This window comes from Leptodactylus fuscus, chromosome 1 (genome assembly GCF_031893055.1).
Source record: "Leptodactylus fuscus isolate aLepFus1 chromosome 1, aLepFus1.hap2, whole genome shotgun sequence".
Classification (NCBI taxonomy): domain Eukaryota; kingdom Metazoa; phylum Chordata; class Amphibia; order Anura; family Leptodactylidae; genus Leptodactylus; species Leptodactylus fuscus.
Genome location: NC_134265.1, coordinates 161,061,516 through 161,088,168, shown reverse-complemented (window position 1 = coordinate 161,088,168; position 26,653 = coordinate 161,061,516). Strand labels below are relative to the sequence as shown.

The following is a 26,653-nucleotide window of genomic DNA, read 5'->3' as shown; positions in this document are numbered from 1 at the left end:
TTTTTAGTGTAGAAAGAAATAGTAAATAGTGATTTGCTAACATAAAGTTCAGAAGTATTCCTGTTTTGGGAATGAATATCAGATTCACTGTATCCTCTTTAGAGTCTATGGGCAGCATCTATCTAATAATATGAACAGGTCAGAATTCCAAATAAGACAAAATGTAGAACTCTATTAGCCCAAAGTTGCCCTACACTTGTATTATATGGAGTTATGACCTGTACATATGTTTTCTCAATCTTCTATTGCCAGATGTTGTGTGACCATCTTTTGTATTACTAGCGCTTTTCTTTTCACCTATCTACCAATCTTTATTTGCCTAACAATCTATCTACAGTATCCAAAAATAGAAAAGTAGGCAATAGAAACATTTCCTAGCCTAAAAGTAATGTCTGCCCTTTTTATTCTGCAAGTTGGACTGCAGCTATTTTTCTATTCCTTGTAGCCTAGGTGTCCTAAGATTTATACCCACAGCTTTGCTTATATTGATATTGACTGGTGCTGAAGTCTATCTATCTATCTATCTATCTATCTATCTATCTCTTATCTATCTCCTATCTATCTATCTATTTATCCATTCATCCATTTGTCCAAACAAATACAGTATCAGCAATGATATGGATGCCTGCCCAAGGATACATGTAGATCGAGTATGAAAAATGCAAAACTAGGCAGCACTCCAGTGTGCAGGATAAACTGATTCTTAATAGTTATGTATAAAAGTGACAAATCACATATACAGTGTAAGATAATTACAGCCATAGTATAAAAGTGCAATAATTGTAATTGTCACAAAATCCATGTACAATAAAATCACATGTAAAAGTATCAAAAACTCCATAGAAACAAAGAAGTTGCATTAATGCAGCATTATTAACCCCTTCCCGCCGACAGCATTTTTTTATTTTCGTTTTTCGTTTTTGACTCCTCTCCTTCCAAACCCCATAATTTTTTTTATTTTTCCACTCTCAGAGCCATATGAGCTCTTAATGTTTGCAGGACAAATTTTTCTTCATGATGTTACCATTAATTATTAAGTACAATGTACTGGGAAGCTGGTAAAAGAATCAGAATGGGGTGGATATGAAGAATAAGTGCATGTGTACAACTTTCTTATGGGCTTTATTTTTACAGCATTCACTGTGCAGCCAAAATGACATGTCACCTGTATTCTATGTTTTGGTACGATTCCAGGGATACCAAATTTATATGGTTTTATTTACATTTTAATCCCTTAATAAAAATCCAAAACTGTGGCAAAAAATTGTTATTCTAAAAGTCGCCATATTCGGACACTCATAACTTTTTTATACCGTGTATGGGAATGTATAGGGTGTCTTTTTTGTGGTGTCAGGTGTACTTTCTAGTTATAACATTTTGTGGCTTTGCTATTGCTTTGATCACTTGTTATTCAAATTTTTATCAAAGGCAAAACACTGAAAAACCGGTGATTTGGCACTTTTGACTTTTTTTTCCCTCTACGGCGTTTACTGTAGAGGTAAAATATTTTTATAGATTTGTAGAGCGGGCATTTTCAGACACAGGGATACCTAACATGTATGTATTTCACAGTATTTCAGTACTTTATATGTGTTCTAGGGAAAGGGGGGTGATTTGAATTTTTATTATTTTTATTTATTTATATATTTTCATTACATTTATTAGACCGCCTAGGGGTCTTGATCCCCAGGAGGTCGATCACTAATGCAATGCATTGCAATGCTAATGCATTGCAAAAACCCGGCTCATCTATTGCAGCCTACATAGAGTAGCCTACAATAGAATCCATTGAATGACAGGCCGCTGTCATGACTACACGATCCTGGCCCCAGAGCTTGAGGTGAGGGCAATTACCGGGAGGGAGGAGGCATTAGCGCTGGGTGTCTACTGTATAAAACAGTATACACGCAACGGCTATGTCGGGAAAGGTTTAAAGACATGAATACCTGTAGGGATCCAGTATAAAGCACAAGTATTCTCATGTGTCTCTCAGCATCTCAAAAGCATCAATTTATCTTGCACACTATAAAAAACTGCTTGCACATGCCATTCACTGCTTGAAAAAGGCTCAGATATGAGCTGAAATGTCGCTTGTGTATTTGGGGATATAAAACACACTTTTTTCACTACTTCAATGGTGTGCCATCTATTTTTATCTATCTATCTATCTCCTATCTATCTATCTATCTATCTATCTATCTCCTATCTATCTATCTGTCTGTCATCTATCTATCTAACAAGAAAATAGCAAGATAGCACCAACCAAAGGGGAACCCTTCCCCAAGATGCAAGACAATAACCCAGTCCCCCACTCTTGTCCCACTCACCACATGTAGAAAATGTAGTGACAAAACAGACCCAGCTGAGTCCAAGGAAGTCATAGTCAGACACTAAGGGCAGAGTCTACCTGAAATGTGTCCGGATTGCTTTGCATACATGGTTTTAATTGCCTCAAATAAAAGCTACATTTTTATTGGATCAAAGTGTGCTGGACTTTGCTATCTTTCTATCAATACATAAAATGAATGTATTATTTTCTAATCTGAAATATAAGACTATTTCTGTCACCAATACTAATATGTCTGCAGTTCAGTGACAGCTCCTGTTTGCAGACATTACATAACCTAGTATAAAATGCATATTTCTTCATAAGAGTGTCTCTTTATGATTGATGAGTTTTACATTACTGTTGTTTAACAATGGGTGTAATCCTGGAAAATCTTATTATATTTGTGGCTTCAGTTTTGCAGTTTATCAATGATTGTACAGGATTCTGTGAATGAACTAAGGCTTGTGAAATTTACAGAGCTACAGCTCCATCTAGATGACAGAAAAGATCAGTATGCTTACTGTGGATATCTAGAGCACACTGAGTGAAAAGCTTTCCAGACAAGCCAGCCTATTAAAAGTCTATTTTACAGCTTGAAGCTCTAGAACAACAACAAGAATATACTGTATACATGAATCTAGATAGATAGATAGATAGATAGATAGATAGATAGATAGATAGATAGTAGTAGAAAAAAATGCAGAAGCAGCACAGCATACAAACCGGGTGCAAAGCCAAACTGGAAGGTGGCTAATCTTCAACTTTATATAGAAAATGGAAAAAATGGCAGCACTCCAATATTTAGAAAAAGTGTGGATTTATTCCAAGCAGCGACGTTTCGGTTCTTATCTGAACCTTTCTCAAGCAAAGAAGTGAGGGAAAACCACCAGTTTAAATAACAACCACATCATATGGTGCATAATTACAATTAATTAGTTAGCATGTGGATACAATGCAACACAACATCAAAACACACTTAGGTGGAGTGAAAGATACAGTGTAACAAAGTGTTATAAATATACGATGATCTAGTAACATTTTTCAGATCAATATAAGTGACACATATATATAAAATCACATCATATATAAAATATAAATATGAGGAGGAGGAACATCCACTTGCTTTCACTAGTATCATGGGCGTTTATTCATACATTGCAGTGTCCAAAAGTGACTACTGTGCAAAATCAGAAAAAAACATAAAAAAACATGCCTTCCCAGGCTGAATATATCAATCATAGTATATCCCTGCACGCACAGAGTAAAATAAAGTCATGTGCGGCATACCAAAAGCTGGCATCCACCCAGACTACCCAGTGCACTTGTGTAAACCTGCATGTTAAAAAACGAGCAGACACAGTGCATCTACATAGTCAGGTGTTGCTATAGCCAGAAAAGAAAAAAAATAAAAAATACAAAAAAGGAAATAAAAAAACAAAAATTTTTTTTTAAAAAAATGTAAAAAATAAATAAATAAAATAAATGAATAAATAAATCAAAAATTTAATCTAAACCATAAAGTATAAACAAATAATAATATGACCCAAAATTAAAGAAATATTTTTTAATTTTTTTATTTTTTAGCTATAGTCCAATTGAAGGGTATATTATGGCAGACCTACATCAGCGTCGCACAAACGACCTGAATATATTACCGCCCAAGAGGTCAACCAGACTGAAAAAGAGGACCGAGGGTATACCAATAGGGGACACCCTCCATCCCCCTGGCCAAACACACATACAAACTGCCATAGATCGCATGCATATCAGCCCACAATCTTTGGGACCCATAACCCAATTAGGACAGTCAAGAAAATTAAATAGACCATGAATATTTGTTATAGAATAATGAAGAAAAAATAAGAAAGAAATAAATAAAAAATAATAAAAATTAAATAAATATATATTTATATGTATACATATAAATAAACAAATCAATATTGAAGCAAAACAAGTAAATCTATATTCAAAGCCATGGGAAGCATATAAAAAGACAAAAAGTTTTTTTATTAGTATAAACAGCTATAAAAAAAACAGCAAAAACGTCCATGTTAGCGTAGTTGGATGTACGTCCTCCAAAATCCTCTTCATAAATTTAAAAGTGAGTGAGTAGAAGGTGTATGTGTCTCCAAGTGCAAAAAATACAATTCTAGAAAAAGAAAAAAAGAAGAAAAAAATTAATAAACAAATCACTAATTACAAAAAGGAAGATAGAGACCAAAGAGAATACATAAAGTCACAGGGCAACCAAACCATCTAAATTAATGTGGACAACTTATAATCAACATTTAATCCAAAAGGTTTTAAAGTATTTAATCTGAAGATCCACTCCATCTCTTTTCTTTTGAGTATCTTTTCTCTATCACCTCCTCTCCTGAGAGGGGGAACACAGTCAATGATCCTAAATCTAAGTTGAGATTCAGAATGATTAAGATCTGAGAAATGTTTGGAAACTGGCAGGTCTTGTTTTCGTTTCCGAATAGTATATCGATGTTGATTCAATCTAGTCTTTGCATCGAGAGTCATTTCGCCTATATATACCAACCCGCATGGGCAGGAAAGCATATATATAACATGATCTGAATCACAAGTCAAATAATGCTTAATCTTATACTCTACTCCATTGTGTATAAAATGATTCCCCTTAATCATAAGGGAACAGTTCACACACCCACAGCAAGGGTAGCAACCCTTCCTAACTACTCCTGTTAAAGTGGTTTGTCTGCTGCTCTTAAAACTGCCTACATCTGAACAGACCAATTGGTCTTTCAGATTTCTAGCTCGCCTATAAGAAAAAAGTGGAGGGGCATGAAATTCTGGCAAATTGACTGCACACATGCGCAAGACTCCCCAATGTTTGCGTACAATATCTGAAATCTGATTGCTCATGCAATTAAAAGTAGAAACAAATGGAATCCTATTGTTTTCAGAGTGTCGTGTAGATCCCCTTAGTAATTGTTCCCTACTGTATTGCTCAGCCCTACATCTGTTTCTAGAAATAACACCAATGGGATATCCTCTATTTTTGAATTTAACTGCCATGTTATCCAAATCACCCTGCAGTTGTTCAACCTGACTATCAATCCTCTTCACACGTAAGACTTGTGACAGGGGAAGGCTCCTGACCATTGATCGTGGGTGACCACTTTCATATCTCAATAAATTATTCCTATCTGTAGGTTTCTGAAAGATACGGGTAGAGAAACTCCCATTATCATAGCCAATTAACACATCCAAAAATTGTAACTGATCTCTTGCATATGTCACTGTAAATTTAATGTCTGGATCAATAGTATTCAGATATTGATGAAATGCATCAAGTTGTAATACTGTACCAGTCCAAAGGAGGAAGACGTCGTCTATGTATCGCCACCACCCAAGCACATGTGTGAAGTGGTGGGACACATAGACAAAGTCCTCCTCCAGGACAGACATAACAATGTTAGCGTACGTGGGCGCCATATTGGCGCCCATCGCTGTCCCTTTTAATTGTAAAAAATAATCATCTCCAAAAAGAAAATAATTGTGTGTCAATACCAATTCAAGTAATATCAAGATCAAGTCACTTATCTCCGGGGAATAATTGGAAGAACCCAATTTTTTCCTCACTGCTGTCATACCTCTACAATGATCTATCGAGGTGTACAATGAAATCACGTCAAAAGACACTAATAATATCTCCTTACTATTAGGTACCGTCACCTCCTGCAATTTATTTAAAAAGTCGGAAGTATCTCTAATAAAAGAAGCACCCATAGAAAATGATCTCAGAGCTTTATCCAAAAATACACCAATTCTTGAGAACATAGATCCACACCCCGATACGATAGGCCTACCAGGTGGGTTGTTCAAACATTTATGTATCTTCGGCAAAACATATATTACGGGTGTAACAGGGTGTTCAATATACAAAAAATCACTAAGTTCCTGATCAATAAGACCATCCTGCTTGGCCTCCTTCAGAATATCTTTAATTTTCTTTAAAAAAACAAATTTAGGATCCCCAGGCCTATTAAAAGTCTATTTTACAGCTTGAAGCTCTAGAACAACAACAAGAATATACTGTATACATGAATCTAGATAGATAGATAGATAGATAGATAGATAGATTAGACAGAGATAGATAGATAGATAGATAGATAGATAGATAGACACAAATACAGATAGACAGACAGACAGAAGGATAGATAGATAGATAGATAGATAGATAGATAGATAGATAGATAGATAGATAGAGTAGTTAGATGGAAAGACAGAGGCTGCCTCTGGTATGTACAGTGTGATTGTTAGTGGATGGTAATGAAGCAAAGGGAGATTATCTTAGATATAGTTTACATCCTTACAAATAAACAGCATATAAATTGTGCCAGTGGTGTAAATTGTTTTGGTAATATCTTTTGACCCCCCCCCCCCCCAAAAAAAACAAAAAAAAAACAACATAAACATCAAACACAAAAAAATATTATACACTACAGATACTACTATTACAATTCCCGACCAGTTTCTGTGTTGTCTACAGACAGAAATATCCTCATTCAGTGTATTCTGAGTAAAGCGGCGGCTGGCTGGTTCCTTGTAATTTCCATCTTGAATATGCAGCCAGATTGGAATCAGATTATTGCACTCTGATCAGATTCAACCACGTGTAGCCAACACTTAATGTCAAGTGGCTCGGCTGCCTCTCTCTTCAAATTTGGCCTCAGATCTATTTACGGCTGATTTTGTTGCATGCCTTGTCTCACTGTTCTATAGTATATGTCACCTGCTTAATATTTAAGTGGGAAGCATTTTTTCTATTGTTATTATTTTCAGAGGTCAAGTAAGCAAATACAATGTGGCTGCTTCAGGTTATTCAAGACTCTGGGTGACCATTTCTTTGGGAACTGAATTACTGATTGTATTGATTGTCAGATAGCTTTCCCAGACACAGCTATACAAGTAATGTTGGCGTTCACACTTGCACCTTGACCTGTCCACCATGATTCCACTTAAATCCCAGGGAAAACAGCTTGGGGATGGCTTGCCGGTGGTCAGTTTAAAAACCCATTCATTTGAATGGGATTTTAAAGCAAACTGCCGGTGTCCATATGCAGCTTCTCTAACCCGAAGCCGCTTTTTTTGCACGGATACAAAGTCGGACATGCAGGAGGGCGCAAGTGTAAATGCTGCGTAAGAGTATCCTGAGAAGAGTGTGCGGCTTTATGCATGTGACACTGACATTTATGATGGATCTAATGACTGTTAAAAACATTTGTTACTGTGTATTTTGCGTCCGTTCTTTTTTCCATTTTTTGATTTCTAAATTTCTTCAGTTTTTAACTGTTAGTAAAAAAAAAACGTATGAATTTTATTGTTACTTTTTTTTTACCCAACCCACTGATCCTTTTTTATCAGACGTGAAACAGATATCAATCCGATAAAATCTGATCCATTGACTTCTATCATATCCGTATGTATACGAAAATTGACAAAGACAGAGCATTTCAGGTTTTTTTTTATGGACATAAAAAATGGTCAATCCAAAAAATTGACATGTGAATAGACATATTGAAATAAATGAGGTTTCAAAATGGCCGTGTGACGGACAAAGGCAAGCATTAATGATCTTGCAATGAATTCCTGACCGTGTGCAGATTCCTTTTCACGCCAACATTCTGTAGCTACTCTTGGCAGTTAAATATTGACAAGGACAATATTGCATAAATGGTAACTTTCCATGTCCTCACATTTATAACTTAAGGTCACATTTATATGGAGAATGAATGAAGCTCCTCTGCAAGGGTGATTCTGCATCGAATGTTATTATATCCGTAATTGAAGTATTGTATGGTAAACATAAAAGACTACCAGTAAACATAGCAGCCGAGTTTAACAAAGGAAAAAATGAATGTACTTAATCTTGTCAAGTATATTGGCTTCACAGTGGAAAACTCTTAACACATGCTAGTCAGAAAAACTAGCTGTTACTGGAGAAGTAGCTGTTAAACAGTAGATTTGCTACATTATTTTCTTTAATTAGCCTCAAGAAAGCAGTGACAGGATGGTGAAATAACTTAAGTCAGTGTCTCATTTACACCCAGGAGGTATGCCATAGGCAATGCAATGCTCTGTCGCTTAGTATATTACACCTTTTGTGCTTATTGTCATGTGTTTTGCATTTAAGCTGCCTTCTTTTTTGGATGACATTGTAGTAATCCGTTGCTTTAGTTAATATAGCCTATACTTTAGTTATATAAGCTAAATATTATTTCTTTAACAGAAACAGTAAGCTTACCCCAACATCATGGGGGGAATACTTAGCTCATTGATAAGATGCATTATAAAAGGAATTACATTTTTATGTTTTCATATATTTTGCAGGGAAACCTTCAGAGCAGTCATCAACATCTAACCTCCCAGACGGTGGCCTCATTTCTTGGTAAGTCTTGCATATACATTGTAATAGTGTCACTCTCTAGCGTGGTTATTGTATTTATATTTGGAATCTTCCAAATTCACTGTAATGTTTGCCATGTGAATTTTGTGAATTTTGTGAATTTTGTGAATTTTGTGCATAATGTGATTTTATGGGGCAAAATGCTGGCTCAGTGGTTAACACTACAGCCTTGCAGTACTGGAGTCCTGGGTTCAAAACCTGCAAAGGACAACATCTACAAGGCGTTTGTACACAGTCCAGTCACATTAATGTGACCACCTGTCAAAATCCAGAATAACTACCTTTCGCAGAGTGGACCGTTAACAGATGTGCAGGAAGAGAGGGGCTGTTGTGATGTGATGTAGGGGTGAACATGGTCTGCAAGGATAGATGCATACTTGTGTTGATCCATTGTGCCTTCCACAGTGATGAGTGCACCCAGATGGCTGATGACACGTGCCTTCTGTGACTGGTAATTTTATATTGACATCAAAAGTAGGCGGTGGTCACATTAATATGACTGGACTGTGTATGTCCTCCCCATGTTGTGTGGGTTTCCTCCAATAATCCAAAGGCATACTGATAGGGAAAAATGTACATTGTGAGCCCTATATTGGACTCACAATCTTTACATTAAAAAAATAATAATAATAATGTGATTTTATGTAAAATCCAAAGAACATACCTTAAAATAGCATTAGCTAAGGCCACAGATAGGATCGGTTAATTAATAGAGATGAGCGAGAACTGTTTGGATCAGCCGATCCGAACAGCACGCTCCATAGAAATGAATGGATGCACCTGGTACTTCCGCTTTGACGGTGGCTGGCCGCTTAACCCCCCGCGTGCCGGCTACGTCCATTCATTTCTATGCGAGCGTGCTGTTCGGATCAGCTGATCCGAACAGTACTCGCTCATCTCTATTAATTAATAGAAACACCCAGAAGTAGCAGATATGAGCTTGATAGTTTTCCAAAGTCACCACAATTTAACATTGTATGATGTGAAAATGTTAACATATTTTACCATATATTGTACAGTAATTTTCTGGATTTCTGAGGCATTGTTTAACAAGATCTCATCTATATGTTTCATTGTGTTACCATACACACATTGTTAATTGCAATTACTGCTTATTGACTCGCCCCAGTAAGCTCATTATTTATAAGGGCCAGAATGTTTTATTTTTACATGAAGGCTTATTGTATTATGGAATGACATAAATAATAGTGCATTGTTCTATTATGTTGAACTCCTGGACAATCCTTTTACTCAGGTGCTCTTTGCTGGACTTGTCCAACTATGTTTCTCACAAGATGACCCATTTTCAAAACAACATAATTTCACAATACTCATGGGCAGCATGAACGACTAACAAGGTCCTGAATAACAGAGAGCGAGGCTTTACTCTGACAAGCTGCAGAATTTCACAGGAAACAGAGGGGAAGATTTACTATCTAACAGTTAGACAGTGCAAATGCAGACATGACAGTCTTAACCTGTACCAGATTTATTATAGCGGCTGATGCTGGATGATATGGAGCACCTTTATTCTGCTTTCACATGAACAATCCATTTTGAGGGTTATGAGGAAATGGAGGTTGTACATTCTAATGAATTTCTGTGTTAGATCCGTGTCAGATCTATATCTGATTAAGGTGCCATCCGTTCCATCTGCAAAACATATATTCTGTCTTCTTTATTTTTCGATATCACTTAACAATTAATCTGTAATAAGGGGATGAACTAGTGGCAGCACACACATGACGTTCTTGTTCAGGTTCTATTTTTCACTGCTCTGTAGACTTCAATGGCCTAGAGGAGTAGAGAAAAGAGAAGAAATAAAGAAAAAAAATGGGTGTGCGAATGACTCTAGGCATAATAAATCTGGTTTCTGGCCATGTCCTTCTACTGATAGAAAGATTATTCATGTGAAAGAGTTCTTCGTCTGTGTAGTCTATGTTTATACAATCAGCCAGTTTTAGGCACAAAATATACCAAAATGTTGGTGGATGTTTCTGGACCACAATGTTGCATCATAAGCCCTGCATACCTTTACTTTCTAAGGGCTCATTCACATCTGCATTCTCCTCTCCGTACTGCAGGTTTCCATTTCCTGCATAAAACAGAGGCAGGAGACGGAAACCTGCAGGAGTCTTTCTCACCCATTCATTTGAATGGGTGAGAAAGCTGTCTGGCCGTGAGCGGCAGTGAGCGTTTTGCGCTCTCCGCCGCGAAACCAGGTTTATTAATCCGCACACAGAGTCGGACATGCAGTACTCTGTGTCCGGATTAAAAAATCTGGTTTCGCGGCGGAGAGCCTAAAACGCTCACCGCCGCTCACGACCGGACCCGGTCTGTGCTTTCAGTCTTCTGGCATGCAGAAGACGGAAAGCACAGAACGGAGAGTAGAACGCAGGTGTGAACCTAGCGTAAATCATAAAACAATTTGTTGGTTTCCATTTACTTTTCTCCGTCTTCATCTCCATACGAACACAAAGGACACACAAGCAACTTAAATAGAACCAACTAGGCAAGAGAACACATACAGAGGAAATCACACAATGGATACATTCCCAGATTCAGTCGCTCTCAGATCCAACCACTCTGTCTACCTTTTAATCCCATTCCCAATGAGCCACATTCCCTTATTGGACAAGTCACAGAAAGTATCTAAAAATGTTTTAAAAAATTGCGATGCAAGACATGTTCATCAGTTTTCTAATTAGTAAAGTTACCCGATGGTTTTAAGAAGAAGACAGGCACAGGAAAATAAGTCCAGAGCGGGGAAGATGAGCTAGGCTGTGTATAGGAAGAAACCCATCAAAAACGCCAAGTAGAGGAGACTATTTTGCCTAACGTTGGTTCATTTAAGAACTATATTTTCTCTGAAACACTACAGCAGCTCATATTAAGATATAGTTCTTTGTCCCTGACATGGAGTTTCATGCTGCTTATGACTTGGTTGACAGGTATTGTTTAAAGGGAATCTGTCACCAGAACTGACCCATTTAACTAAAAATATTTCTACGGGGATAACTTATCATGGCTTATATGCCATAAATCTGATGTATGAGAAAATATAATTGTACACCACCTTCCTCAAAGGATCCACAATGGAACAGGGGAGACCATTGGCCCCATCATAATTTATAACAGTTTTCTGGCATGACATGACAATGAAAGGATATTTTTACAGCTTCCTTTGAGTCCAGTGGTAACTCTGTTAAGTCCTATGTACTGAGCTCCTGTTAGTGGTATTTACAGGAAGCAAGTTTGATCACTCAGAACTTTTCATAGGATTTTTATCAATGTAAGTATAATAAAAAAAACATTGGGGCTAATTTGCGCAAGACGCGTCAAAAGTAGCAATCTTGGGCAAACAGCTGTAAAGTTCTGAATTTTTCCCTATTGTTGCTGCACTTGCCACTTTTCTTCAAAGTAGGAAGAGAGGGGGTAGGGCTTCACATCCCAACAAAATGTCCTGCTCCCAACTTTGTACTGATACTGGGAGCAGAGACAGAGGAGCATCCGCATGGTGATGCAAGCAGGGGACAGCTCCTTGTATCTTCATTGTACTCCACTCATCTGCTCCTGGAGGACTGTGAGACAGGACTATCCTGCTGTCCTAATGGCGCCCCCGCTACCATAGGGCTTTATGCAATGCACTGTTGGCCGTATTGCCTAAGAAAGGCTATCCAACACTTTCCATTTCTAAAGGCTATGCATGTATGTGCTCAGTCAAAAATGACTTTTCCCAATGATAGAGCCTCTTTAACTCCTACTTTTTTCATCTTTGGTAATCTCCACTCCACTGATTCTGGTGTCGTTGGATTGTTTTCTTTAGGCCCTTTGTTCCTAAGCTATCACCTAATATGCTAATTAGACTGTTGTCAAGTGGGTTTTCCTGGGCTGGCGCAGACTGCATAAGACTTCCCATCTGACAGTATACAGCCTTATTAGCACATTGGGTGCTGAAACTGCCCCGATTGCTCCGGAATAGTGAAAGCTAGAGAAAACGTTTCAGGCAGAATCAGTGGAGTTGCACTTATTGATGAAGATAAAGAATTGGAGTTGGTTGGGGTGGTAAAATAAATATGGTATACGGCATATATAGTATATGGCATCCAAATTCCTACACATTTTCCGTAGTAAATCTGTTCCTATGTGTTTTTTATCAGGTGTAATGAAAACCCGTTTTGTCCTTCATGCAGGTGCATAAATAAGTGCATACATTACGACTTTTCAGCAGATACACCTGGTGGCTGTACCTGTCATATCATTGCAGTAGTCAGTTTTCTATAAAATAGTTATATGTGAATATGCATGTTATATACATGTGATTGTGGGCACAGTGGAATTCACAATTTTATTTTTGTTTAGTTTTCTTTGCATGGTTTCAATCAGCCTTTACAATATATAGGGATACTGGTAATAATGTAGAATAGTGACCCAGGAATCTGTTATATTTCCAGCAGGTGTCAATCAAGTTGACTTGCATTGGCAGTCTTTTTTTCTTTGTGTAGGAAAACCTATTCAGCTGCATTTTCCTATACTGCTGTCCACTGTAAAAAATAAACTAACAAAAAAAAACCATGCAGGATATATAATTTTTTTTTTCCAACACTGGGGCTATAGACAGTATATGCCGATATACGACATGCAGTTGCATACTGCAACATACATACAATATATCAGGGCATACTACTGTACAGTATAGAATAAATATAAAGGGGCATGTGATATGAGCAGAGCCTTAAATGTTTCTCCCAGAGTATTTTATAGAAGGCTCTATCTAAATGGATACTGGTGGTAGACGCTGCTCAAACGACAAACTGAGCTGTGTTATAGCTATATATTCTTAAATACAGATGATATGGAATAATAGCAGTAACTAGAGATGAGTGAACAGCAAAATGTTTGAGGTTCGATATTCGTTTCGAGTATCCCTTCAATATTCGACTACTCGAATCGAATATTGAACCCTATTATAGTCTATGGGGGAAAATGCTCGTTTCAGGGGTAGGCAACGTTCGATCAAATTATACTTACCAAGTCCACGAGTGAGGGTCGGGCTGGATCCTCCATGCAGTCTTCTCTGTGCAGCGTCCCCGCGGCATCTTCTGGCTCTTCATTCACTCTGCCAGGCATCGGGCCTGGGCAAAGCTGACTGCGCATGCCCGCACTACAAGCGGACATGCGCAGTCGGCTCTGCCCAGGCCTGATGCCTGACAGAGTGAATTCAGATCTGGTAGACGCCGTGGGGAAGCTGCACGGAGAAGACTTCTAAAGGTAGGAGAAGAACCAGCGTTGATTGGCTGACTGTATAGCATTTGGCCAATCAATGCTGGTTCTACATCGAACTTTTACATTCGAACAGCGAGTGGTACTCGATCGAGTATGAGTATTTCGAATACCGTAGTATTCAATCGAATACCTTCTCGATCGAGTACTACTTGCTCATCTCTAGCAGTAACCACCACCCAGTTACCACAATCATTGCTCTCATGCTGTTCGATGATTAAATATGTGACATTTTTTGAAGTATAACATAGAATTTATGAAGAATCTATTTAACATAGTTATAGTGTGTGTGTATATATATATATATATATATATATATATATATATACTCAATATCACTTTTATTGCGTTATCTTTTTTCCATAGTTACTATGTTCTTACGCTTCCTATTTGCATATTACACAAAGGAAATGAGCTTCTTATCTTTTTTTGAATCCAGTTTTTGGTATGATCAAAGTCATTAAATGAATACTGAATTAGTAATTCTGATTGTTTTGTTAATGACTTGTATTAGAGATTTTGTTTAATGATAGAGACAGCAGTAGGCAAGTTCATTTTTCTAATCATGCTGGCTCAGTCATTAGTCAACCTCTCTCACTTGACCTACATATAATAAGGAAGATTTTCAATAGTAAGTCAGTATGCTGAATAGAGTACTTTTCAGTCTTAGCTGTGTAATCCTTCATTTTATGCAATTTTGACTGTACTAGTTTCCTAAAATAAAAATGATATTTGCAAAATTTCTTAACATTAGAAACTTGAACATTTTGCTACTTAAGTAAATTATTAATACAATGATATAAATGGTAGACTAATATATACATTACAACATTATACATGACAGTAAAACTATAGAAGAACAACAGATCTTTACAGTTATAGTGCACTGTATGCCTTCTAAGGCCTGGTTAACATCTGCATTCGGTATTCTGTTCCAGGAGTCCGCTTGTGGACCCCCCAAATGGAATACTGAACGCATTAAAAAGCGGTGAGCAAGAAACCACACGGAGTGCATATATTATAATGGGGTCTGTGTGTTTCCGCATGGTGTCCAAAGAATCATGAGGAGAGAAAAGTGCTGCAAGAAGTACTTTTGTCTCCAAATGATTTGTGCAGGCACCGCATGGAAAACACATGGACACCATTATAGTCTAAGGCGTCCGTGTGTTTTTTTTTTATCACCGCTTTTTGATGCATTCAGTATTCCATTTGGGGTGTCTCCAAGTGAACTCTCTGAACAGAATACTGAACGCAGATGTGAACCAGGGCTAAAAGTAAGACTGTGCAAATCTGGACTAGATCAAACTGCACCAGATTTATCAAAGTGTTTAATGCTAAATGACAATACAGCCCACTGTGTAGTTACACCCCAAGTTTGTGACAAAAAAGCGCCTTCATTGTTGTATGATTTTTAAGTCCCATCCCCTTTTAGTAAGCCTTCTCCTTTTCTGTTAAAGAGAATATATCTCCATCTCCATTAAAGAGGCTCTATCATTGGGAAAAGTCATCTTTAACTAAGCACATCCATGCATAGCCTTTAGAAAGTCAATTCCACACCTACCTTTTGTATGTAAGTCGCCTCAGTGGTTTTTGAATGAGCCCATTTTTATTCATATGCTAATTAGCCTCTTGGTGCACCCCAGAACTCTCATCGTGCACTCCTCTTTGCTATTCTTTCCTATGGGTGTATACAGCACAGGCTGCTGCTGCTGACTTCCTGCTTCCTGTTTGCACACACAGATAGGAGATAATAGGAGAGACAAGTGCTGCTGGGAACTTCCTGTGCTGGCTGGAAGCTCATTAGCATATGAATAAAAACGGGTTCATTAAAAAGCCACTGAGGCGATTAACATACAAAAGGTAGGTGTGGAATTGCCTTTCTAAAGGCTATGCATGTATGTGCTTAGTTAAAAATGACTTTTCCCAATGATAGAGCCTCTTTAACTCCAACATTTTTCATCTTTGGTAATCTCCACTCCACTGATTCTGGTGTCATTGGACTGTTTTCTTTAGGCCCTTCTGTTCCTAAGCTATCACCTAATATGCTAATTAGACTTCCCATCTGACAGTATACAGCCTTATTAGCACATTGGGTGCTGAAACTGCTCCGATTGATCCGGAATAGCGATAGCTAGAGAAAAAATTTCAGCTGTGGCAGAATCAGTGGAGTTGCACTTATTGATGAAGATAAAGAATTGGAGTTGGTTGGGGTGGTAAAATAAATATGGTATACGGCATATATGGTATACGGCATCCAAATTCCTACACATTTTCCATAGTAAATCTGTTCCTATGTGTTTTTTATCAGGTGTAATGAAAACCCGTTTTGTCCTTCATGCAGGTGCATAAATAAGTGCATACATTACGACTTTTCAGCAGATACACCTGGTGGCTGTACCTGTCATATCATTGCAGTATTCAGTTTTCTATAAAATAGTTATATGTGAATATTAGGGTTGAACGATCGTGTCCGGAAAAGATCGGATTCCGATCGGCAATCGAGAAAATTTCACGATCGCGATCGGAATTCCGAACACAAACTTTTTATGTGGGATTGAGAGCTGTGATCTTTTTCCACAATGCTTTGCTTAGGCTTCACACTGAGTATACGCTGTATACTCAGTGTGAAGGCTCCGCTGCAGTTCCATAGGAATTAATGGAAGCAGCCGGCACACAGCCTTAACCCCCTGCGCGCCGGTTGCCTCCATTCATTTGAATGGGAGGCTAAACTAAACATCTCTAGCAGCTACTTACCTCTAGAGATGGCTGCTCCGGTGCCCTCCTTCTTCTTGTCCTCGCTGCCGCTCCACGCTGCAGTCTTCTTGCCTCGCTGGCGGGGCTTGTGGCTTAGGAGAGTGCGGGCGGGTACAGGGCGGCGAGACGTGACGTCTCCCCTCCCAGTACCCGCCCACACTCTCCTAACCCGCCCACACTCTCCTAACCTGGCAGGGAGGGGGCAGCGAAGGGAGAAGACTGCAGCGTGGAGCAGCAGTGAGGTGAACAAGAACACCGGAGCAGCCATCTCTGTAGGTAAGTGGACACCAGAGGGGACTAAGTAGCCAGAGGATTAAAAAAAAATCCTCTGGCTACTTTAGTGATTCACTACACAGCGTGGATTCTAACAATTGTTAGATTCCATGGTGTATAGTGAATAGGATTGCTTTTAAAATCCGATCTCCAATTAATAAAAAAAATCCCATTGACTTACATTGGGATCGGAATTGGGATTGAGATCGGGTTCGAATGAAAAATGATCGGAAATCAGATTTTAAAATCGATCCTGAGAAGTCAAGATCGGCTCAACCATAGTGAATATGCATGTTATATACATGTGATTGTGGGCACAGTGGAATTCACAATTTTATTTTTGTTTAGTTTTCTTTGCATGGTTTCAATCAGCCTGTACAATATATAGGGCTACTGGTACTAATAATGTAGAATAGTGACCCAGGAATCTGTTATATTTCCAGCAGGTGTCTGCTGGAAGGAATTTTTCCACTTTATGGTGAATTAGATCTGTTTTTGCCTTCCTCTGGATCAATTTGGGATAATAAGGATAAAACAACTGAACTTGACTTTTATCAACCCACAGCTATGTTTCGCTGTGTAAAGTATGAATACTTATCTCTTATACTTGCTAAAGCTACAGATGTAGCAATGTTTAACATTACAAATAATAATACATAATATAACATTATCTAGAGTGGCTTGAACATATGTAAACCTTTCAGAATTTTCTGTATTTCTGCAGTAGATTTTTACACAACTCCAAAGAAGATAAAGAGAACCAAATTAAACAAATGAGTGGTAACCCTAATAATTCCTATGTACTGAGCTCCCCCTAGTGGTGGTTACAGACAGCAAGTTTGATCACTCAGAGCTTTGCAAAGGATATTTATCAATACATTTATAGTGTAAATACAATAAAAAATATTGCGTCTAATTGATAGCAACTAGAGATGAGCGAACACTGTTCGGATCAGCCGTTCCGAACCGCACGCTCCCATAGAAATGAATGGAAGCACCTGGCACGTACACTTTGCCGGCAGCCGGTCGCTTTGCCAGGTGCTTCCATTCATTTCTAAGGGAGCGTGCTGTTCAGAACGGCTGATCCGAACAGTGTTCGCTCATCCCTAATAGCAACATCTAGTAGCAAAGTAGCCATTTTGGCCAATGGCCATAAAATTGTGACCTCTTTCATTATTGTTGCTGCACTTGCCACTTTTCTTAAAAATGTGCAGAGATGGGGCAAGGCTCCACACCCCAACAAATTTACTAACGCAAATAGTGACTGAAATCTTTGCAAGCCGTAACTGGCATAGATTTCATTTTCTAGTGCACAGGCTAGATGCAGGAAAATTATCAAAACATGTATGTATCTTAATAATTTTCCATTTGAGACGCCAGTTCTTTGAGACTGGCATACTGTACTATACACCCTTCTTAATAAATAGGCCCAATAGTGTTCAGAATGAGCACAATATTAATAAAGTATCTCAATGATAAATTCTCCAGGTTGTGGTGAGCTGTACATCTCATATATTACACGACAGGGGGCATATCAGCTGGTTGCTGGAGGTATCAGAGGGTAGACTAGTCGCTGGGCCATGATCTTGTGTAAAAGGGGTGGTTCAGATTAAAGAACCCCTCAAATACTCAATACAATTTTTGGAATATTATTTATTTAATCTTTCTACATCTATGCGGATAGTTCAAAGGGCTTTTCTTTGTTAAAAATATTGACCTAAAAAAAGGTCATCAACGTCAGATTGGTGGGGGTCCAACACCCAGCACTCCCGATGATCAACTGTTCCCAGTTGATACACAGAGATTATAGTGTGTAGTTACTATGCCAAGTTACCGCAGCTCAGCTCCCAAATAGAATTCATATACAAAATATAAACTAAAGAAACAGTAAGAAAATAATGGGCAACATTTGCCTGGATTTTTTTTCTTTTTTTTGCCATTGTTAAAGCCATTACACTACATTAACTTATCAATAAATTAGTTCAATCAATTACTACCATACATTTTCCATTCGCAAGTAAACACTGTATACAAAGTCAAACATAATGTCTTACTGTTTTTCCTTACATACCACACGTACCAAGGACATGAAAATTGGAAATGGCTTAGCTGTTCTCAATTCAACCAAGCAATTCCTTGCAATTATATGCCACTATGGTGATTTGTACTGCTACCTTCAGGATGTGAAATCAAAGCTAACAGCTTGAAACACTGCAGCTGATCAGTCATTCGTCTGCTGAAAGAAAGCTCTGTTGACATTCCATTTGTACTTTTGCAAACTTTGTAGCAAGCATCTAAAATGTAAGATCTGAAAAGATTTTGCAAATACGATTTTATTTGCCTCTGTTCCTTCTAATTTATGAGTTCCAATATCATAATCTGAATAGTAATTGCATATTTATGATGCAGAGTTTCAACATATTAGATGGTAGGTTAACTTTTTGTGATCTTGCTGGGAAGAGAATTTAAAATTGCATATATTTATGTTGCTCAAAGTGTTGGAAAAAGTAGACAGAATGTATTTTATACATCTATCAACTATCTAAAATCTATGTTATTATCTATCTATCTATCTATCTATCTATCTATCTATCTATCTACAGTATGTCCTATCTATCTATGCCCTATCTATCTATCTATCTATCTATCTATCTATCTATCACATATCTATCTATCTATCTATCTATCTATCTATCTATCATCTATCACATATCTATCTAGTTAATGCAAAAATGGACAGCCCACCAAAACTGTGAATAAAATAGGGGATGATTTATTCCATTGCAACGTTTCAGTCCAAAAGCTACAGGACCTTTCTAAAGCCTGTATCTTTAGGGCTGAAACGTTGCAATGGAATAAATCTTCACCTATTTTATTCACAGTTTTGGAGTGCTCTCCATTTTTTGCATTACTTACCATGGATCATATTCCGGATCTTTAGGATTTGCACCCATCAGCCAAGTCAGGTTATTTTTTAGTGCTGCTCTGAACTTGGAATATCTATCTATCTATCTATCTATCTATCTATCTATCTATCTTTCTTGTCCTCTTTTGGCTGGACATGCCCAATTATGTTTATTACCGGTTAAGAGACTTATCAATTGATGGCCTATTTCTAAAAAAGATTATCAATTTTAGATTGAAAGGAGTTGAACTGTTGGGCTGCCCTCACAGTTCTGTTTCCGCTCAATGGGAGCCACTCGCTTCTTTTTTCCGCTAGTTAGTAGCAGAAAAAAGAAGCGAGCTGCCCTATCTTGCCACGGATTCCGTGGCTGACTCAGCCGCAGCATCCACAGCACGAGGCTCCCTCCTGATTAGGCTTATTCTTCGGGCCCAATCCAGAATGGAATGCCATGACTGGATTCCCTGCACTGTACTGCACTTCACCGGCATCCCGTCACGCCTAGCCATGCGTAATGTTCACACGCAAAATGCAAATTCTGCCATGTGAACATACACTAAGTGTTCTTTTTCTGAACCCCAACCCTAAGATGTTTATTAAGAATCCTATAGTGCTTGTACCAATTATTGTGTTGTCTGTAATGGATGTAATCCAGTGCAGGTCCTACACTAGTCCATCCATTAATGTTAAACATCCATACCTGCAGCAACAAAATACATACAATATATACAAGAACACTGTGGAAAATGAACTGTCTTTAACTATATTAAATGGCTCTTTTTTCCCAATAAATGTGCATGTCAATATAAAATATGGTGGGGGATTTATAAATAATAGATACTAAATAAATGTGAATATGTAGTACAAGTCACTAAATGTGCCAGTTCTAAAGAAATTATGATTCAGCTGAGGCGCTTTAAGAGAGAAAATAACTTTTTTTTTCCAAGGAACATTTCTTTTAATTGCTTTTTAAGTGCAAATGTAAGCTTTAGATATATACTGTATGTGGAAGAACAAGGTTTCCTTAGGATTGATAGCAAATGCTCTGCATTTCCCAAGGGAAATCAGAATTACAACATAAAAAGATTGTTGAAGCATAATCTATTATAATTTATGCTCTGAAATGCTTAATGATGTAGTACTATTTTGCTTAGAAACAAAAGTTTGAGACAATACCTGTGGAATTGCTAACTAGACCCAGAAGCAGACTATTCTACATAATAATTTACTAGCTCAAACATGGAGATTTAAAGGGACAGTAAAGTATTTTTAATATATAGGTGTACTTTGAAACACTTTAGCATCAATGCAAAAGCAATGTCTAGAATTTTTAGTGACCCTGAACATTCAGTTTGTGAATGAACAAACACGTCGAGCATAGAGGATACAAACAATGAGCAGAGGGAGAAGCCCTCTGCTAAGTATGGGTTGAACAAAGCAAGTCCAAGCGATAATATAAAGCTTACAACATGACCTGTATGGAGGAAAGAGTTACAACGTAAAGGAGATAGGTAGGAGCAGGGGAAGAGGGGATGGGAGAAAATGAGGGGGAGAGGGAGAGAGATAGTCCATGGTAGTCGGGTTACGGGAGGGGACGGTATGGGGGAGCAAATTGGAGTACTGAACATTTTCTGGGAGAGATTACTGGTGGTCTATAGAGATGTCAATTCGACAGTAGCGGGCTCATGGGGACCAGGTTCTCAGGAAGCGTCCGTGCGAGGCAGTGGACCAGCTGAGCATTTCTTCGAATTTGAAAATTTGTGTGACTTTCTCTTTCCATTCTACAACTGACGGAATGGTGGTTTGGAGCCAATAGTTGGGAGCAAGGCTTTTAGCTGCTTCGAAAAGGTGAGTTACAAGGTTGGATTTGTTTGGTGTGTAGAACGACGTAGGGCACGAGAGAAGAATTGAGGCAAGGGGATACACTAGGGTGGACTTGGTAATGCATTGGATTTGTTGTGTGATTTGAGACCAGTAGTTCTTTATTTTCGGGCATGTCCACCAAATATGGAAAGTGGTACCTTTATCAGAGTGGCATCTCCAGCACAAGTCATCTTTTGCCAGCTTTTGAGCATGTAACCAAACTGGGGTGCGATGCCATCTCGCCAAGAGCTTGAAATGAGACTCTTGGAGCCATACACAGTTGGAGAAACCATGTGAGGTTTGCAAGATGGAGGTGATTTCGTCCGCATTGAATTCCATGTCAAGATCAGCTTCCCACGCTGAAATGTATTTTGGTTTGGACTCAGGAAGTACTTCTATCAAAGCTGCTTTACAGTTGGCCAGTCTCCTTTTCTTCGGCGATGTGAGGACCAGCATCCTTTCAAACCTGGTCAGTGCATCTCCTATTGCGGTCGAGTTGGGCAAGGAGGATATGCTGTGTTTAAAATGCTGGTAGTGTAAGAAGGAGAGCGGTTTGCCTCCAATCAGTGTCTGAAGGGAGTCTTGATCTAAGGGCACACCGTTGTTAAGGAGGTCTTCTAACCGTTTGTCTTTCAATAGTAACCAAAAGTCCTCATAACCGCCTGCAGGTACTTTCAGGAGGTGTGGAAGCAAATGAGCTGGGAAGAACTTGGCATAATGTGGCAAAAGAAGGGTGCGCATCTCATTCCACACTTGGCACGGACCTTTCAACAGAGTATCAAACTCGGGGTCTCTAAGTTTCGCAGGGTCTGGAGTCCACAGGTGTTTATCTAGTGAGTCACCTATTTGTTGAGCAGCCATCTCTCTAATGATCGAGTTTTGAGGAGGTGTACTTAATGCTAGCCATCTGGTCAAAAGGTTAGCTTTGTAGTAGGTCGTCACATCAGGTAAGGATATTCCACCCCTGGACTTAGTTTGAGAGAGGAGGCTAAATGGCAATCTTGTCGCTCCGTTCCTCCAGAGAAACTTGATAAACAAAGATCTCATAGATGTAAGGAAAGATTTGTGTAGGGGTATGGGCAGCATCCTAATCGTGTACAACAATTTTGGTAGTACATAAGTTTGTAAAATGTTCTTTCTTCCAAACCATGAGACATAAGGTATGTCATAGGAGTGAAGCAGGGATTTCACTTCCTTAAGCAAGGGAAGGAAATTGGATGCAAACAAGTTGTTTAAGTTGCTCGTCAGTTGTACTCCTAAGTAGGATATCTGGTCTGTTTTCCACACAAATGGAGAAGTTGCCTTGAGGGAATTCTGCAACGCCTTCGGAAGAGAGATAACCAAGACTTCTGACTTAGATAAATTGGGCTTAAAATTGGATAATCTGCCGTAATCTTCCAGTAGGGTCGTCAAGGCCGGGAGACCTTTTTCAGGATTTGATAGCAGAAATAAAACATCATCGGCAAAGGCTACTGAGTGAATTGATTTTAAGCCAACAGTTACCCCTTCAATATCTGGGTGGATGCGGACGGCCTGCAAAAGAGCTTCTATCGCCAGAATGAATAATGAGGGTGACAGGGGGCAGCCCTGTCTCATCCCATTTGTAATATTGAAGAATGGAGAAAGTGTCCCATCAATTTTAAGTCTCGCATGAGGTTGTGAATAGAGCGAGAAAATTGCAGATATGAAGGGAAGCGGGAAACCAAATGTCTCAAGGGTTGCACGCATGAAGCCCCAATTCACTCGATCAAATGCCTTCTCGGCATCTACGCCGAGAAGGACTAGCTTATTCCTCAGTTTTCGTGATAGGGATATTGCGTGGAGTAGTTTGTGAGAGTTGTTTTTGCCCTCTCTATTTTTGATAAAGCCAGATTGTTCTTCATTGATAAGGCAAGGGAGCAGTGGTTGGAGTCTAGAGGCTAGGAGTTTGGCCCAGATTTTGAGGTCCAAATTAAGGAGGGATATTGGGCGATAGTTTCCACACTCCGTGGGATCTTTGCCATTTTTGGCAATGAGAGTTATATGAGCCTCTTGTGCCTGTCTGGGGAGTAATGAGCCTTGAAGAAGGGAGTTGCACCAGTCTGTAAGTTTAGGTAGCAGAATATTTCCAAACTTTTTATAGTACAGGACAGTGAGGCCATCTGGTCCGGGACTTTTGCCTAAGGGGAAACTACAGACAATCGATTGAAGTTCCGAAGTGGAGATTGGATTTAAAAGAGTGTTCGTCGCTTCTTCTGACAACTTCGGGAGATGTAGTGAGTCCAGAAAGGTAGAGGTGGTTTCTTTGATGTGTTCCAAGCCATCACCAGGGGGAGGGATATTATAGAGGTTAGAATAAAATTTTTGGAAAGCGTCCGCTATTCGGTTGGTGTCCGATACTACGTCACCCTTCTCAGTTTTGATTTTGGAAATGTGTGTCTTCACCTGTGCTTTCTTTATCATCTGGGACATCATTTTCCCCCCTTTATCTCCATGGGCGTAGAGGCGGAATTTGAAAAGGAGGTGATTCTTAGCAGTTTGCATATGAAACAGTCTTTTAAGCTTCTCTCTCAAAGATTCGAGTTCAGTCAATAAAGAGGATAATCTCGTTAGTTTGTGTTTTCGTTCAAGTGCTCTTATCTGTGCCATCAGGGAGTCTACCTCTTTTTGCCTCTGTTTCTTAATGAGTGACACTTTGGAGATAAGGAGACCTCTTACATAAGCTTTATGAGCTTCCCAGGTTGTGCTGATGGAGACATCTGATGTGGAGTTCAGTAAGAAGTATTCTTTCAGGTCTTTGCAGATATCTGAGACCAAGGCGGTGTTATGCAGGAGACCATCATTCAACCTCCAGGACCATTGGTGGGGGCTCAGTTCTGTGATGAGGAAGGAAGCGGAGACCGGGGCATGGTCTGATATAGTAGCGCAGTCTATGGTCGCAGACTGTGAAACAGGCAGCAGAGCCTGTGAACAGAACAGATAATCCAGCCTTTGGTGGGAGTTGTGCTGTGGTGAGAAATGGGTATAATCTTTTTCTGTAGGGTGGTGAGAATGCCAAACATCATATAGATGTATTTCGTGAAAAGTTTTCAGTAGAGAGCGGATGGCCAGTTGTGAGATCGCTGATTTCCCAGACGATGAGTCCAGTAGTGGATTGATTGTGACATTCAAATCACCCCCTAAAATAATGTCTCCAACTGCGAACTGACGTAGTTCCTGTAGTACAGACTTCAGCCAGGGTACCTGGCCATGGTTGGGGGCATAAAGATTGGCGATCGTCACCGTCCTGGTGGCCAAGACTCCTCGTATAAAAAGAAATCTCCCTTCTGTGTCAAAGTGCTGTTGATGAAGCGTAAAGGGGGTCTCGCGGTGAATCGCTATAGCTACACCTTTAGATAATGAGGTGGCGTTGGAGTTAAAGAACCATTGATCAAATGTTCGTTTCGGGAAAGATGGTATCTTTGAGGCTTTGAGATGCGTTTCTTGAAGGAAGAGGATGTCTGTCTTCAGCTTTTTAACTAATCTCAGCATGCCATGCCTCTTTTGGGGTGAGTTCAATCCATTTGCATTGAAGGTGGTGAAGGTAACTGTCGTCATGATGAGGGGTAGCAGTGGGTCTGGAAAGCGAATCAGTCAAGCTATGGCGTTTCTGAGGTGCAGACATCTCCCGAAATACTGTAATAGGATGGCTTCCCGACTTGGTACGATTAGGTAAAGTGGAAGGGAAGGATGTGGATATAAGGGATGGATAGGGATATGGGGGTATAAGGCAAGGGTCAAGTAGAAAGGAATAGTTATTAAGTAATACACTTAAGACTTGCTTGAATCACAAAAATAACACTAAATTCAGAATAATAACAGTAGAACAATGACCCTGAACATTTATAATCTTTCTACTTATGTAAAAGAAAGGTCTTTGGGCCCTCTCGGAAACAAGAACAAGGCATGACTGCTACATCTGTACCCCCTCATACAGTAGCTGTACCATACAAAAATGTCAGACTAATGACAAAGATAATTGTAATGTTTGTAAATGGGGTGACTGACAGGATGCCCAGAAAAATGTCAGCTCTCATAGGCAAAGTGGCCACCAGACAGTATAATGTCCCATATCGGCCTCTCCACACAGTATTATGTCTCACAGTGCTGCTTTCAGCCCTCTTCAGTTTTGGCATAGACGTCACATGTCTGGGAGATCACTAAAAATGCCTGAAAATTGCAAGGAGCACACTGAAGTGCAGGAGAAGTGAGTAACACTTGCTCTTATGTTTTTTCTCACCTTCCCAGGGCCTTTGATCATTTATTTTGCGTATACTAAGAGCAATATTTGTTGAGGGTTTGCTCAACAAATACTTTTACTGCGCAGGCCTATGGTCTCACTTCTGCAATCCAGTGAACCCCAGTAACATGGTATGATATTGAACGCAGAAGGGGAATTGGAGGCATTGGTGAGCAGGAGAGGGGATTGATAAGTAAATAGGGCTAGCTGCCTGCTGGGGTGACTCCAGTGTTTAATGGCCCATTTAAGAAAACCAAAAAAATGTCCCAGACCCTGTGTTAGCTGCTACAGCTTCTATCACGGTATTTATGCTACTGGCTAAAGAGTACCTGAGGTTTCATGAAAAGTATAAAGGGGCTCTATCATTGAGAAAAGTCATTTTTAACAAAACATATACTTGCTTAGCCTTTAGAAAGGCTATTCCACCTGTACCTTTTGTATGTAAATCACCTCAGTAGTTTTTGAATGAGCCCTTTTTTATGCATATGCTAATTAGCCTCCAGCGTGCACTGGAAGTCTCAGCGAGCACTCCTCGCTACTGCTGCTGCAGAGAAC

General features: G+C 39.1%; 1 protein-coding gene across 34 annotated transcripts in view; it reads left to right on the top strand.

Annotated features, from left to right (window-relative positions):
* The window catches only part of PTPRD (protein tyrosine phosphatase receptor type D), a 1,471,303-nt gene that overhangs the window by 512,884 nt on the left and 931,766 nt on the right, over positions 1–26,653 (top strand). For all 34 annotated transcript variants that reach the window (XM_075278421.1, XM_075278482.1, XM_075278474.1 and 31 more), the window contains exon 4: positions 8,690–8,747. The gene's annotated coding sequence lies outside the window, so the exon portion shown is untranslated. The remainder of the gene's footprint in view (positions 1–8,689; positions 8,748–26,653) is intronic.